At 43.9% G+C, this 17402-nt stretch overlaps 1 pseudogene across 1 annotated transcript in view; it reads right to left on the bottom strand.

Annotated features, from left to right (window-relative positions):
• Positions 1–2807: 2807 nt before the first annotated feature.
• The window catches only part of LOC147008513 (kelch-like protein 10), a 42702-nt pseudogene continuing 28107 nt past the window's right edge, over positions 2808–17402 (bottom strand). The window contains exons 3-7 of the transcript XR_015053304.1: positions 14781–15270; positions 11666–12071; positions 7209–7406; positions 4281–4430; positions 2808–3903 (exon numbers count right to left, since the gene is read on the bottom strand). The product of XR_015053304.1 is annotated as a kelch-like protein 10 (transcript). The remainder of the gene's footprint in view (positions 3904–4280; positions 4431–7208; positions 7407–11665; positions 12072–14780; positions 15271–17402) is intronic.

The raw sequence follows: 17402 nt of genomic DNA, 5'->3' as shown, positions 1-17402 counted from the left end.
CCAATATTAGGACACGGTCCTAATGTTAAATTGCGGAGGCCGTGCCGATCACGTGACCGAATGTGTGTCAAAATGGCTGTCGCGCAAATTCCTTCCAAAATCTTCCTCTCCAGACCCACAGTCAGAATGCTACCTAATTTGGGTTACAACATTAAGCCAGGGTCATGATGTGAAATTGCAGGGGTCATACTGATCACATGTCCAGAAGTGTGTCAAAATGGCGGATATGGTAAATTTTTGGGGAAATTGCACAAATTCCTTCCAAAATGTTCCTCTCCAGACCCACAGTCAGAATGCTCCCAAATTTGGGTGACAACATTAGGCCATGGTCATGATGTGAAATTGCAGAGGTCATAATGATCACATGATCAGAAGTGTGTCAAAATGGTGGATATGGTAAATTTTTGGGGAAATCGCATAAATTCCTTCCAAAATCTTCCTCTCCAGACCCACAGTCAGAATGCTCCCAAATTTGGGTGACAACATTAGGCCAGGGTCATGATGTGAAATTGCAGAGGTCATAATGATCACATGACCAGAAGTATGTCAAAATGGCGGATATGGTAAATTTTTGGGAAAATCGCATAAATTCCTTCCAAAATCTTCTTCTCCAGACCCACAGTCAGAATGCTCCCTAATTTGCGTTACAACATTAGGACACTGTCGTAATGTGAAATTGCAGGGGTCATACTGATCACATGAGCAGAAGTGTGTCAAAATGGTGGATATGGTAAATTTTTGGGGAAATCACACAAATTCCTTCCAAAATCTTCTTCTCCAGACCCACTGTCAGAATGTCACCAAATATGCGTGACAACATTAGGACAGGATCCAGAGAAGCGACAGGTCCAGTGGTCCTATTTTTTTTTATTCCATAAGCGTTTCATTTCCAACTTTCCCTTCGTCTTCTTTCACCACTCTTCTTGCAGTGTTTGAGCTAATATCCATCTTGTACACCCACTGTGTCTTCCTCCTTCTTCCCTTCACCCAATCGTCCTCCATGTGTCCCTCTGTACCCTCTTGACGGTGTGTTTTCCTGCTTCCCACGGCATTCTTTTTGTTTTACTCCATTCTGTTCTGTGTTCTGGCTCTTCCACAAGTCTCAAATTTGTACACAAACAAACGACCTTATGTCAAACACAACTTGTGATAAAACTGTGCCATTATACAGTATTGTTGTGTAAATGACTTCTGGAGGGTTAAAGATGTTTCATTAATATAACATAAGTATTTCCTTACTGAATGTTTCAAACAAATGTTAAGAAGAATCAATATGTGATATTGGATACGTGTCATTATTAGGTTTAAATAGACACCGTCCACCCCGCCTCGTGTGTGTGTGTGTGTCTGTGTGTGTGTATGTGTGTATGTATGTGTGTATGTATGTGTGTATGTACGTGTATGTATGTATGTGTGTATGTGTATGTGTGTGTATGTATTTGTGTGTGTGTATGTGTGTGTATGTACGTGTATGTATGTGTGTATGTATTTGTGTGTGTGTATGTGTGTGTATGTACGTGTATGTATGTATGTGTGTATGTATGTGTGTGTGTGTGTGTATATGTGTATGTGTTTATGTATGTGTGTATGTGTATGTGTGTGTATGTATTTGTATGTGTGTATGTGTGTGTGTGTGTGTGTGTGTGTGTGTGTGTGTGTGTGTGTGTGTATATGTGTATGTGTTTATGTATGTATGTATGTGTATGTATGTGTGTATGTATGTGTGTATGTGTGTGTATGTGTTTGTATCATGTTATACAATACTATATTGTTTTTGGCCCCATCTCTCAATGGTGAAGAATCACTGAAAAAAATTAAATAATCCTCGTATCCAGATCCGGATCTTCACTAAAATCGAATCAGTTCGTCTTTGTCACACACCCAACCTGTCCACCAAGTTTCATCCAGATCAGTCCACAACTTTTTGAGATATCCTGCACACAGACAGACATATCGACAGACAGACATACAGAGAGGTGAAAACATAACCTCCTTCACCTTCGGTGGCAGAGGTAATTTAGAATTATTTGTGTTGGGTTCAAGATGGTGCAAACTGCATGCTTGGTATGTCTATTAGTTATTGTCCCTCACCCCTCCGACAAGTTCAGATATGGGAGACATTAAAATGAGCTCCATACAACCAACTGACCGACCAACCGATCATCTGTCCACATACTTTGGTGTACGAAATATTTCAAAAATCAATCAAGATTTCGCGTTCATTTTAAGCGGATCTATTCATCATCCCACCCCAAAAAGGCAGGGGACCTAGAGTATCAGCTCCTTGTTACCTCTGCCACCGAAGGTGAAGGAGGTTATGTTTTCACCCCTCTCTGTCTGTTTGTCTGTCTGTGTGCAGGATAGCTCAAAAAGTTGGGGATGGATTCGGATGAAACTTGGTGTGCAGGTTGTACGTGTGACGAGGATGAATTGATTCGATTTTGGTGAAAATCCGCATCTGGATACGAGGATTATTTAATTTTTAAAGTGATTCTTCACCATTAAGACACAAGGTCAAAATCGATATAGTACTGTATAACATGATATTTCAAAAATGTATTGGGCCCGATATGTTCTCATGGATCAGGCATGACGTGGTGGAGGAATTGCTCCACCGAGTGCACTTCGAGTTATTTTTGAAATAAGCTCAGTTTGCAGTTCGCCCACGCACCAGTTTTGAGAGATCAAGTGGAGAACATCAGTGTTTTGTGACAGTGTCTGTGTTAAGCTTCAGCTTTGAAGTTGCATTATTGAGGTAATGAACAAACAGCAATTTTGCATTAAGATATATTAAAAACAGAGGGGGAGGAGAGAGAGAGAGAGAGAGAGAGAGAGAGAGAGAGAGAGAGAGAGAGAGAGAGAGAGAGAGAGAGAGAGAGAGAGAGAGAGAGAGAGAGAGAGAGAGAGAGAGAGAGAGAGAGAGAGAGAGAGAGAGAGAGAGAGAGAGAGAGAGAGAGAGAGAGAGAGAGAGAGAGAGAGAGAGAGAGAGAGAGAGAGAGAGAGAGAGAGAGAGAGAGAGAGAGAAAGAGAGAAAGAGAGAAAGAGAGAAAGAGAGAAAGAGAGAAAGAAGAGAGAGAGAGAACTAACAGTTATCCTGTTTCATTTATAGGATGCAAATATAAACTTAAAGTTCCAGCTTCTTTGAGCTGAGGGTTCTGGGTTATCATGGTGAGAGACAAACAAATTCAACCATGACTGTCATGTTTCCCTTTGATGAAGCCTCAGAATAAGAAGCTGCAGAAACAGTGGTTCGGGTCTACATGAAATGCATTTGATTTTTCCTGCTCGAGTGAGCAACTGAACTGAGAAATAATTTATTATGGTCAGTTATTAAAGATACATTTTAACCACTAATACAACATGAACAGTACTAACTATTTGGACAACAAAAAGGTAAACTTTGTTCTTCGAAAATAATTATCTTCTGATAAAAATCTCACAATCTTTTTTCAATAACCCTTGATAAAATTGCTCATCCATTGTACAAATTTTGACCGTAATACATTGTCGACACATGTTTGTTGAAAATCAAGTTTGTTATAGCATTGACAGAGAAGCCTGGAGACCATCTTCTCTTCTGACAGGCGATCGTAGGAAGTCTCTCGGAGCTGCATACATCACCACATTGGGCAAGTCATCCACAACACAGCAGCTCAGTGCACTGCGGTTCACGGCCATCTCAGCCAGATCGTACCACGCCTTTGACTTGCAGTTGTAACCTTCAGCCTTGCAGACGGTCGTGAGGCCATTGAATCCACCAGCGACCACAATAATGTCATCCACCACCTCGAGTCCAAAGTTGCTGCGAGGGTTGAGCATATTGGGCAACATGGACCACGAGTTCACATCCTCATTATAAACCTCAGCTGTGCGTAGTCTGTTCATACCATCGAACCCTCCAACCTGTGCACACATAAATATCAAACTATATGTAATATGTATGGAATCAAAGTCGTAACCTTGTGGGAACCAAGCAAACTGGCATTGAATTTCCTCTTTCCTAATTTCCATTACAGCTGACATCGACCGATCGACATACGATAAGTGGGAATCATTTTTCAGGACTTCATTTATAGAAATGTTGTGTCTGCCTGCCTTGACCCTCTGAATTAAACCATGCTCATTTTAGGAATCTGGTGTACAATTTTCTTGATCACCCTTTATCTCCCCTCCATTTGTCAGTTCATGTCATGCTTCTTGATCTGTTCATGACTTTTCCAAGTGAAGTTAAGGGCCGACTGTGAGCCAATTTGTGTGATGCTTGGCACATACAATCTTACCGCATAGACAAAGCCTCCACACGCGATGACACCAATACCACTGCGTCGACTGTTCATCGATGCTATTGGAGTCCATTGATTTGTTTCTGGTGTGAAGCATTCTGCCGTTGAAAGGCATTCATTCCCATTGAACCCTCCACAGATGAAGATCTGTAACATGATATGACATTAATTTACTCACAAAAACATACAAAACAAATGATCAAGGCTTCATGATGAGAAGAGAAAGAAAAAAAAAAGACATTTCATTTTACATAAAACCTTTCTCAACAATCACACCTCGAAAGTGGCCTCCAAAGCCAGTCACTGATTTGGCATCCTCCATCGTGAAAAGTCCTTCCTTGTCACACCTGAACTCTTGTCCACCAACAACGTTTTCGTCTGCAGCTTGACGGGGGTACTGCTCTCCTGTCTCGGCTGGCACCACTGCCTCACACCTTGCTCGGGTTGATGCCCTGTAAACCAAGGCTTTCAAGATCTTCGGCATCTCCCGTGATCAACCTGAGTAGATGAGCCTATCACTTTGCGGTCGTCAACAGGTTGGTTGTCTCTCTGTCTTTTTCTATATCCTTTCTGGTCTTGCACTGTCTGTCCTCTCTGTGCTTTGCTCCTCTCCCCGCCCCCTAAAGGTATCTGCGGGGTGCACATGGTCCACTACCAACATCCTTTTGCTCACCTCCACTCATTTGAAGCCAACTTTCACCTTCTTTTCAATCTCATTCTTCCCTCAAGGTCTTCAACACAGCTGTTGTCCACCATCTCAGATCATCCGCAATCCAAAACCATGATCTATTCTGCACCCGTTAAACCACCCCACCCCCAAATTTTGCTCTGTGTCCATCTTACACACCCCTTGCATTCTCTCCTACCCCTCATCCTTACCCACACATCCCTTGTTGTGCGTCTCCATTAATTTTGTCATCTGACCTGCTGTTGGCTTCTCACCCTTTCCCTCTCTTTCTGCTGTTCCTTTTGTGATGTTGCATCCTGATCCATTCCATGTTCTCGCTCTTCCACGAGCCTCGACTCTAGAGACAAAAAAAACTTGCCAGTTTCAGGGAGATTGAAACACTGGACGAGGCCATGTGCCCCTTCATGTCTGTGCAATATCCACAACCCAGCACTCCCATCAAGTACAAGTGCTAAATATAAGGCTAGCTCCAAGCTGGAATATGGCAAGAGCACCAGTCCACAATGGCTTCTCTTTTCAAAAGAGATACTGGGATATTTAAAGCCAAGAATATAAATGCAAGCAAGACAGACAGCTTTGTTTCTTCAACCGAATGATGGCGTGCTCCGAGATGCTGCGGCCCCAGCGAGTCAGGTCAGGTCAAGTATGGGAGCATGGTCAGGTCTGGGAGTATGGTCAGGTATGGGAGCATGGTCAGGTCAGGGAGCATGGTCAAGTCTGGGAGTATGGTCAGGTATGGGAGCATGGTCAGGTCTGGGAGCATGGTCAGGTCAGGGAGCATGGTCAGGTATGGGAGCATGGTCAGGTATGGGAGGATGGTCAAGTATGGGAGCATGGTCAGGTATGGGAGCATGGTCAGGTATGGGAGCATGGTCAAGTCTGGGAGTATGGTCAGGTATGGGAGCATGGTCAGGTCAGGGAGCATGGTCAGGTATGGGAGCATGGTCAGGTATGGGAGCATGATCAGGTATGGGAGCATGGTCAAGTATGGGAGCATGGTCAGGTATGGGAGTATGGTCAGGTCAGGGAGCATGGTCAAGTCTGGGAGTATGGTCAGGTATGGGAGCATGGTCAGGGAGCATGGTCAGGTATGGGAGCATGATCAGGTATGGGAGCATGGTCAAGTATGGGAGCATGGTCAAGTATGGGAGCATGGTCAGGTATGGGAGTATGGTCAGGTCTGGGAGTATGGTCAGGTATGGGAGCATGATCAGGTATGGGAGCATGGTCAAGTATGGGAGCATGGTCAGGTATGGGAGCATGGTCAGGTCTGGGAGTATGGTCAGGTATGGGAGCATGGTCAGGTATGGGAGCATGGTCAAGTCTGGGAGTATGGTCAGGTATGGGAGCAGCACGTCGCGGCATTCACTTTCCACCGATACTCCAGGGGCCTCCGTCTGGACATCCCCCAGGAAGATTCCTGGCGCATCCCCATCTCCTTAAGATGCCCATCTCCCATACAGCGAGTGTAGCGCCAGATTTGTAGTGTTCAGTTAAGTTTGATCCAGTGAAGCATCATAACAAGATGACAGTGCAATTCAGTACAATATGATGATTCTGATTCTGATGTACCACACTCGATTGCAGGGTGTTGGTGCTGCTGAAGCAGTTTCTTGGCAAGGGTTATAATGAGTGGTTTGTCATTGCCTTCCCAACAGTGTTGAGGGCAGGAATTTGGAATTTGGCCAGGGTGTCGGCAATTTGGCAATAACTCACCTACTTTTTGCGAAGGCCACATTGGGATCTTTTAACATCCACCAATTAATGCCAGCCGACAGATGGGACTCTCAGCGTAACATCCATCCGAGGAACAGCACACACATTGATGAAACACCGCGATGACAGTTTATAGCTGGGTCGGGATTTGAAACCAGGCTAGACAGCTGAGAAGCGAGTGTGCGCATGTCTCGGCCATCCTGCCAACCCACAAATAATAAAACTACAAAACACCGAGTGCCCAGCTCAGTGGCAAGTATGCCACAAATAACTGGTCAAAACATCCTATGAGTAATGAAAGCACACAAATCAACTAACAATCATAACACAACACCAATATTAAAAAAACATCCGACAATGACAACGTTCAAACTGATGTATCTGCTGAACTTGTACTAAAACAGGACCTGACATCCCCGAATTGACCACAATCAACATCACACAAGTGTGAAAACAGACTGTGACAGACAGAGATGTGGAGTGTAACGAACTATCATAATGGTGAGTGCTGCCAGTACTACCTTTCCATTGAGCACAGTTGCACTGGCATCACTGCGTTGTTCTCGCATGGATGGGATGACGATCCATTGGTTCTTCTGGTGTTCGTAGCGCTCAGCGGTGTTGAGGCGCGTGAAGCCATTGAATCCACCAAGAGCATACAAGTAGTTGTTAAGCACAACTATGCTCACGTAACACCGATGGAAGTGCATGGGGGCAACCTATGGGAACATATTATTAATAATGGTACATGACCTGGTTGTACATGAAAACAATTCATCACGTGCTTCGCCTGTGACATTTCACTTTATTACAGTTGTTTTTCATCCCTGTTTGTTTTGGGTTTTTTTTAAAATAATAAGTGTCTTCTCCAACTCTTTGATCCCAGATCACAAGTTTGGTTTCTGTCATGGCTGCATCATTTTAGATATGCTACTTCTGCTGAACCTTAAAAGCGAAGATCAGAGCAATCTCGTTTGACATCAACTGAGTATTCCATACGTTCTGCCACCCAGCCCTGTTCTCCAAACTATCCGCCATTTGCATCCAAGGCCCATCCTTTGGCACATTTGCTCAATGAATGCCAAACAATTTGTTGCTCCAGATACTATTATCTCCCCTGCTATGTCATAAGAATCTGGTGTTCCCTGATGTAGTTGCCTCGGAACACTTTATTAATTCCTCAACATGAACACCCATTCTGCTTCTGTGGAATGGTCATTTTGGAATTGACTGATCCCTGTGTGCATTTTTATTTTGACACAGCATCACATTGGAATTCCTAATTATCCTGTTTATTGCCTTGTATGTTATCGGTTGCACCAGTGTGACCACTCCTCATTTTCATAAATGCCAAGGTGAGCCAATGAAAAAAGCCAAGAATTCACAAGGTTTCAGAAAAGCGATGATGATAGAAAACCGATACGCCAAGAAAACCAAGACGCCAAGGTGAACAACGAATAGCCAAGATCTTGTGAAAAAAAGCCAAGGAGTGGTCACACTGGGTTGCACTGGCATCACCGGCACATTGTTTGATAAGGTTTGATAATTAAATGAACCGCACCAGTGACTTATTGGGCTTGGGATTGAGGATCCTGTATTCAAATCCCACTCAGCTATTGAATTAACACCAGGTGGGGTTGACTCTGCCTGTTATCCTTCTGAGGTCGGCAAAATGAGTGTCAGCTTGCTGGTATCCTGTGTCGGAGTGGCGACCCGTCCAGGATTGTGCCCACGAGCCACGGAGACTGCTGAGGCAGAACCAACGCTCTGCACAGAGTATGGTCCCAATGGATGGATGGGACCAGTGACATACGTTATTAATGGCTCGTATGTTGTAAATACCTGGTATGTTACCAAGGACTATCAGATAATATCCCAAATATGATGGTTTTCTCTGCTCCATTTTGTCTTGTAATAATATTAATAATAATACTTATAATAAGCAATAGTAATAACCCAGCCACTGTGGTTGCACAAGTTAGTGCACTCTCAGCGCCGGTCCCAAGCCCGGATAAATGGGGAGGGTTGCGTCAGGAAGGGTATCCGGCATAAACCCTGTGCCAAATCAATATGTGGATCATAAACCAGATTTCCATACTGGATCAGTCGAGGCCCGGGTTACCAACGACCACCACCGGTACCGTTGGCCAGCAGGGTACCGGTGGAAACTGTGTTACTGCTGGGCGAAGGAGAAGAAGGAGAGGAGGAAGGTAGACATACTGTGTGTACAAGAGACCAAGTGGATGGGGAGTAAGGCGAGAAGCATTGGAGGTGGTTTCAAACTGTTCTACCATCGTGTGGATGGGAGGAGAAATAGTGTCGGGGTAATCCTGAAGGAGGATTATGTTAAGAGGGTATTGGAGGTGAGGAGAGTGTCTGACCGAGTGATGAGTGTGAAGTTGGAAATTGAAAGGGTGATGATGAATGTCATCAGTGCATATGCCCCGCAAGTGGGGTATGAGATGGAGGAGAAAGAAGATTTCTGGAGTGAGTTAGATGAAGTGGTGGAGAATGTATCCAAGGAAGAAACAGTGGTGATTGGAGTGGATTTCAACGGGCATGTTGGGGAAGGAAATAGAGATGATGAGGAGGTGATGGGTAGGTATGGTGTCAACGAGAGTAATGTGGAAGGGCAGATGGTGGTGGATTTTGCAAAAAGAATGGAAATGGCAGTGGTAAATACGAATTTCAAGAAGGAGGAGCACAGGGTGATGTACAAGAGTGGAGGAAGGTGCACACAGGTGGACTACGTCTTCAGCAGGAGATGCAACCTGAAAGAGATAAGAGACTGTAAGGTGGTGGCAGGGGAGAGTGTAGCGAGACAGCATCGGATTGTGGTTTGAAGGATGATTTTGGTGGTGAGGTTGAGGAAGAGAGTGAGGGCTGAACCAAGGACCAGATGGTGGAAGCTGAAGGAGGAAGACTGTTGCGTGAAATTCAGGGAGGAGGTGAGACAGGCGTTGGATGGTGGTAAAGAGGTGTGAGACGACTGGGAAAGTATTGCAGAAGTGGTGAGGGAGATAGCTCAGAAGGTACTTGGTGTGAAATCTGGACAGAGGAAGGAAGACAAGGATACTTGGTGGTGGAACGAGGAAATACAGGAAAGTATCAGGAAGAAGAGGTTGGCGAAAAAGAATTGGGATAGCCAGAGAGATGAAGAAAGTGGAGATGAGTACAAGGAGTGGCGGCGCAAGGCGAAGAGAGAGGTGGTAAAGGCCAAGGAAAAGGCATATGACGAGCGTCATGAGAAGTTGGATACAAAGGAAGGGGAAAAGGATTTATACCGATTGGCCAGACAGAAGGACCGAGCTGGGAAGGATGTGCTGCAGGTTCGGGTGATAAAGGACGTCAATGGGAATGTGCTGACGAGCGAGGAGAGTGTGTTGAGAAGGTGGATGGAGTACTTTGAGGAGCTGATGAATGAAGAAAATGAGAGAGAGAAGGTTGTAAGAGGTGGAGATAGTGAATCAGGAAGTGGGGTGGATCAGTAAGGATGAAGTGAGGACTGCTATGAAGAAGATGAAAAGTGGAAAGGCGGTTGGCCCAGATGACATACCAGTGGAGGCATGGAAGTGCTTAGGAGAGATGGCAGTGGGGTTGTTAACCAGATTGTTTAATAAAATCTTGGAAAGTGAGAGGATGCCGGAGGAGTGGAGATTAAGTGTACTGGTTCCGATTTTCAAGAACAAGGGTGATGTGCAGAGCTGTGGAAATTACAGAGGGATAAAGATGTTAAGCCACACCATGAAGTTGTGGGAAAGAGTAGTGGAAGCTCGGTTGAGAGGAGAGGTGACGATCTGTGAGCAGCAATATGTGTTTATGCCAGGAAAGAGCACCACTGATGTGATGTTTGCTTTGAGAATGTTGATGGAGAAGTATAGGGAAGGCCAGAAAGAGTTGCATTGTGTGTTTGTGGATTTAGAGAAAGCTTATGATAGGGTGCCAAGAGAGGAGTTGTGGTATTGTATGAGGAAGTCGGGAGTGGTGGAGAAGTATGTGAGGATCGTGCAGGATATGTATGAGGACAGTGTGACAGCGGTGAGGTGTGTGGTAGGAATGACGGACCGGTTTAAGGTTAAAGTGGGATTACACCAAGGATCGACTCTGAGCCCTTTCCTGTTTGCAATGGTGATGGACAGGTTGACGGACGAGATCAGACAGGAGTCTCCATGGACTATGATGTTTGCGGATGACATCATGATCTGTAGGTAGAGTAGGGAGCAGGCTGAGGCGAGCCTCGAGCGGTGGAGGTACGCACTGGAGAGAAGGGGAATGGAAGTCAGTCGGAGTAAGACGGAGTACATGTGTGTAAATGAGAGGGAGGGTGGTGGTATGGTGCAGTTGCAAGGAGTTGAGGTGGTGAAGTTGGATGGGTTTAAATACTTGGGATCAACTGTCCAAAGTAACAGAGACTGTCGTCAGGATGGAGTGGGTGGAGAAGAGTTGCAGGAGTGATTTGTGACAGAAGGGTAGCTGCAAGAGTGAAGGGGAAAGTATACAAGACGGTAGTGAGACCAGCTATGTTGTATGGTTTGGAGGCGGTGGCACTAACAAAAAGACAGGAAGCGGAGCTGGAGGTGGCAGAGTTAAAGATGCTGCGATTCTCGTTGGGAGTGACGAGGATGGACAGGATAAGGAATGAGTATATTCGAAGGACTGCGCAGGTAGGACGGTTTGGAGACAAAGTGAGAGAGACAAGATTGAGATGGTTTGGACATGTGCACAGGAGTGAAGCGGAGTATATCGGGAGGATGCTGAGGATGGAGCCGCCAGGCAGGAGGAGAAGAGGAAGGCCAAAGAGGAGGTTTAGGGATGTGGTGAGGGCAGACATGCAGGTGGTTGGTGTGACAATGGAAGATGTGGAGGATAGAGCAAAAATGGAGACGGATGATCCGCTGAGGCGATCCCTAACTGGAGCAGCCAAAAGAAGAAGAAGAAGAAGAAGAAGATAATAGCAACCGTAATCATTTCTATCAACCTCTTTCCAGATGAACCCAACAGGGTCAAAACGCCGTACGCTGTTGAAGTACGCCATGCTGTCAAAACCACCAACGATGAAGATGTACCCTTGATAGAAAGCAGTTCCATGGTATGCACGTGGGCTTTCCTCGTTTACTGTGTTGTTGACCCAGATGTTGGCTCGTGAGTCGTAGCACTCTATTGCATTGGTTGGGCTCCCACCACTCCAACCACCAAAGGCAAAGAGCACAGAATAGGGGAGGCGTGGTTGCGCCATCTCGTTTCTCGATGTGGGACTTTCTCAGGTAATACATGCTCTGGATTGCAGAAATTATGAGTTCTCGGCAATCGTTTGAGCCCCTTACATACTCGTGACACTTGACAGTGTTCATAAAGTAGTCGGAGTCCAGGAGGGACAGACGAACCTACGCAAAACAATGAAGAAGAAGTCGAGAAAGAAACAAAATTAGTGAAAAACTTAAAAGAGGTGTAACGAGCTTATTTATGAAAAAAAAACATTGTGATCATGCAAGTCAAAATGGCTCTCATCGACCTGGCAAGGTGAGTCGCACAGCAATCACGACCACCTGAAAACATACTTTCTTGCAATACTGTAGTTCTCATCCCACGTACCACTGAGAGCTGCAGTGTCGGTTCTCCATTGGTTCGGTGGGAAGAACCCTCACACTACTCTCGACAACAAGACAAAATACTGCAGATTTTATCCGTCAGCGATATAACACATTATCAATTATAATGTATGTCTGGTTGTAACATGAGTGTATGAGAGGAGCATTAGGTACAAGGTTGTGGATAGGTACATCAGGTACAAGGGATAAAATGTCTGTTTATACAGGCCTAAAGGGAACATTGGGATTGGATTGATCAGGGAAGGTGATTTCAGTGTTCATAGCCCATCTCCCCTCGCAGCGCAGCGGGAGACAGGTTTTTTCAATTGTGTGTGTGTGTGTGTGTGGGTGTGTGTGTGTGTGTGTGTGTGTGTGTGTGTGTGTGTGTGTGTGTGTGTGTGTGTGTGTGTGTCCAGGCAACAACCTTTTTACTGTTTGAGCTTTTGTCATGAAATTTTCAAGAAATCTTTATTATGAGAATATGGAGAAAATATTTCCTAATTGTGTCAAAATGTAAAAGAGCAAAGTCATAGTAACTACAAATAGCACTTGTTAGGCCGGACACAGCTTGTCAAGCGTGAGACCGCGGGGTTTTTTTTTCGCCTTAGAGACGAGTTCTGGGAATGTGGTTGCGAGGGGAAAAGCCGATTAAATGGAGGCTTCTCCCTGTAAACTGTTTATTTCTCGGCTGGGAAAATGTCCAAAAGTGTTCAGGGCTTCTTCGGTAACCTCATATAGATTATGATAATGGCAAAAGTATATAATTATTATCATGGTAATGGTACATAATAATAATTTCAATGATAATGGCACATAATGATAGCATGTAAAGCGGAAGATGGCTATTTAAAAAATAAAAAACGGTCCCATGTTTCATCATTTATTTACCATTGAGGATCAGTGTGTCTGTCCAGGCCAAAACATTTTTTTTTACCATCTGAGCTTTTGTCCTCAAATCTTCAACAAAACTTTATTATGAGAATATGGAGATTACAAATGAACAAAATGTATGAATATTTTTTTTCACAATTGTTTTTGGCAAGTTTAGTTTGAGTACAAAATGCATGCGGATGGGCTTTGCATTTTGGGATGCTTTCCAGTTTATCAATATATTTCACTTTGGGTGCAGAGAATCATGGCAATGGAGATGTCAATCATTATGGATTTCACAGACATGATCTCTCAACTCCAGGGAAGGTTGGAATTATGAAAGTTCTTATTAGTTGGTGCACATAACCCAATTTTCTGTTCTGATATAAAGAAACCTCAAAAGGTATTAAATTGCAGAATCCAACACAACTTAAACTGAAACAATTCAAACTGATGTTGACATTCACATCTTCGTTTTTGAGCGTTTTGATTGGTGATTGACTTGCGAAGTTTCTGAAGTTCAATTTCTAAAAGATGTAAGATTGGGGAAAGTACATCGTAACTATAAAAAGAATACACGTCTCAACTCACTCGCTGACGTGTGATTACAACTCAGGAAAGCAAAGCTGTGGAAAGACTTTGAGCAGATGTGTTAGCAAATTCATCACTTCATTATTCCTACAATAAACTTGGTGATTGATTGTCCATCAGGATTGTGCAGAGGAAGTACATAAACATATGAACTGCCTTGTCTGGGTTCGATTAGTGAACCATCTATAAAATGTCGGATTGGTGCTTCGAAAGCAGGATGTTACATCCCAAAGTTCACCATCCTTCAGGTGGACGTTAGACTCGGCGTCTCTTCTGCGAGCATCAGGTAGTGGATGTTAAAGATCTCACGGTGTCTTTCGTGAAGAGGAGGCGAAGTATCGCCAGCACCTCGGCCAAATCCCCAATTCCTATGTGAATCCGCTCCAGTGTCCACATCAGACTTGACCAGCCGGTTCCTGAAAGAATTGGGCCAAGAGAAGATGGGCATAGTTTTGGCCATCAAAGACATAGGCCCAGTCATTGTCGTAGATAAATCACAACGTGCACCAAATATTTCATCTGCTCGAGTAATTATATCTCCATCACTATTAAATTCGATGAACTTGAAACGTGGCACAGACAATCATAGGAAAATCGTTCATGGTTGACGTTTGGTCACATGTGACTTCACCATTCACACGATATCGTAAAAGCAGTGTGTGTGTTTATTATATCTGGGATGTGATGTTGGAGATTGCTGAAATTTCACACAAACCTTCACAGGGAAAAGTCTGAGACACCAAAATGTTACTGAAATTTTATAACAAGAAAGTAAAAGTTCTAGGGCCTGAGAATGCAGGCGAAGTTGACCAGACTCAATTGTTGTGATGGGGAGAGTGTCCACTCCGAGTCTGGGAGGTCGTAGCTTTAAACCACAGTCGAATCACACCAAGGGCTTTATTACAGAAACGTGTGTGTGTGTGTGTGTGTGTGTGTGTGTGTGTGTGTGTGTGTGTGTGTGTGTGTGTGTGTGTGTTAGTGTGTGCATGTGCGCACCCCAAATAACGACCGTGGCTGTGTGCAGGTGCAAGGTGCAGTGCTTACCTTAGAGAGAAGTTTTGCAAAACTTTCTCTCCGCATGTGCACAGAATGTCCAATCCACTTCTGTATAGCCTCAAACACGAATGCCTCATTCTGCACATTGAGATCATCCCGCTCAATGAACTGCAGCAAGTCGTTTAGAGGAAGCTCTACAAACTCCTCGCTTACACAGGCCACGTGCACGAAGTTTTTCAGGACAAACTTGCTCGCGGTCATCTTGAGATCCTCACAGCAAAACGTTTGAGCCAACTTGTAGATACCGATGCAGTTCTCGAAGCACATCTGATTCTTGAGGAAATTGCAGCAGAGTGTCAGCGCATCATTGATGCAGTAGTAATTAGCCGTGATGAGCAAGTTTTCCACGTTATTCTCAGTGATGGGCAAGACCCCAGTGTAGGAGAAGTCGTTGAGTAAACGCATCACTTCGGGTTCCACTCCGGTGATGGTGAATTGGCGTTTCTCATCTCCGTTCCACCTTTTGCTGAATAACACTCTGTGTTCGAGAAAGAGAATGATGTTGAGTGAATTACAAGGCAATCAGATTAATTTACGTGTGTGTGTGTGTGTGTGTGTGTGTGTGTGTGTGTGTGTGTGTGTGTGTGTGTGTGTGTGTGTGTGTGTGTGTGTGTGTGTTAGTTACAGATAAACACCTTTAGTTACCATTCATTGATGGATCTCTGAAATGCACAAGGATCCTTGTAAGATGAGGTTCATCATCCAAGGTAGAGAATACAGTTTGAAACCATTGTTTGGCATTATTACAGGGGCAATGAAACTCATTCACAAAATGCTTACAAAATGAGCATAAAAAGTGAGGTTTTATTCAAATATATTTTTTTAAAACTTTCCTGAAGATTGATAACTTCAGCCCCATAATCGATAACATCCACAACATTCACAACAGGGGTAAAGTGAAATGTCTATCAACTTGTGATTTTTTCACATTACACGCAAACATTCCACATGACAAACTTGGTGACCGCATTGGACAATTCGATAAAGCATTTACCCGAGTTAGTGAAGTAGACATTGCAGTCAATCAAAAACAGAGATTACGAAGGAAAGTGGAGATTCAGGTAGTTTTTCAAAAGATAAATTTATTTTTATATATATATATATATATATATATATATATATATATATATATATATATATATATATATATATATATATATATATATATATATATATATATATATATATATAACCATTAGATTTCTCTTGAACAGTGGCTACCTTAATGAGTTATTTTCTTCGTTACACCTGGGAACTTGTCAGCCGCTCCAGTATCTCCACGAGCTGCCTCATCAGCAGTTACCTGGAGACGATGGAGGTTGGAGCACTTCTTGCAGCAGTCAAACTAGCCTCTACTTGCTATGAAAGTGTCTGCTTGTGGAACTTCTCTTTTTTCACTTATATCGTCATACATACTTCTTGTTTTGACCTGGATCAGTTACAAACGTAATGGTATATGGCGCTGGTTTTGACCCTCGACCCAGATGGACGACTGATGCTCCATCGTGATATTTCTTGATCGACTTATCTTCGTTTCACTTAGTTACAGACTTAGAACTTGCACGAGTCTTGCCAGCATTGGTCTGAATTGTCCTTGCAGTGGTCGATACAAGACCAAGCGCCATGCCAATGTCGACCACACCTTCACCGGCCTTATCAAAGCGATTCAAAACTTCGAGCTTAGTTCCCAAACTGATGCTTTTCTTTGATTTATTGGGAGTAGAAACAACACTGTCACTGCTGGGATCCTTGTGCCTCATCTTGGGGGATTAAAAACTGGAATATAAATCACAGGCAGAATGTTTGGAGGTATATGGGGAGACGCAGTCAACACAATGAATATGAGGAGACACAGTGAAAAAGTGAATTGAAGTGATTTGTCGTCATTGAAGTGAGATGGAGATGAAATTACATCTTGTTATGCTGTGTTTTTATTAGTTAACGGAGTAATGGCGAAATGACGTTAAAAGGGGGAATGACGAAATGACGCAAGGGCTCCCTCGGGCGCTAAGGGTTCCGTTACATGTTACGACTGTTATAAAAGAGGTCATATTGTTCAAAGTTGTCGTGAACCATCCTGTTGTGATAGGAAGCAGATCGGAAACATAATCGGGAGCATGATAGCGTGATAGAAAGTGTATGGTGCCAGCGCTGTCAGGGATGCGTCATGATGAAGGATTCAGATCCAGGACTGAAGACAGCCATTGGAAGTTTGCTCGCCAAATGCCCACTGGACGTTTTGGCAATTGACTTTACGGTGTTGGAGCTGACAGATGGCAAAGAGAACATTGTTGTTATGACCGAGACCTTGACGAAGTATACCTGGGCTGTTGCAACAAAGGATAAAACTGCCAGAAAAATGGCAAAGGTGCCTGTCAGAGACTGGTTCCTTAGCTATGGAGTTCCCCAACGCATCTATCGGACCAACGGAGGAATTTTGATTCTCAAGGGATTCAGGAACTGCAAAATTTCTTCCATAAAGAAGACCAGGACAACCCTTTCGAGGCCACAAGGGAATGGCCAATGTGAATGATATAATTACTCATTACATGATCTCCTGTGAATGTTCCCCCTCCCCCCTCCCTCTCCAACAAGAAGAAACCTTGGCCA

The sequence above is a fragment of the Eptatretus burgeri genome, chromosome 18, assembly GCF_056783735.1.
Source record: "Eptatretus burgeri isolate ZD-2024b chromosome 18, Ebu_testis_v1, whole genome shotgun sequence".
NCBI lineage: Eukaryota > Metazoa > Chordata > Myxini > Myxiniformes > Myxinidae > Eptatretus > Eptatretus burgeri.
The sequence above is the reverse complement of the archived record's forward strand: the minus strand, read 5'-3'. Positions and strand labels throughout refer to the sequence as shown.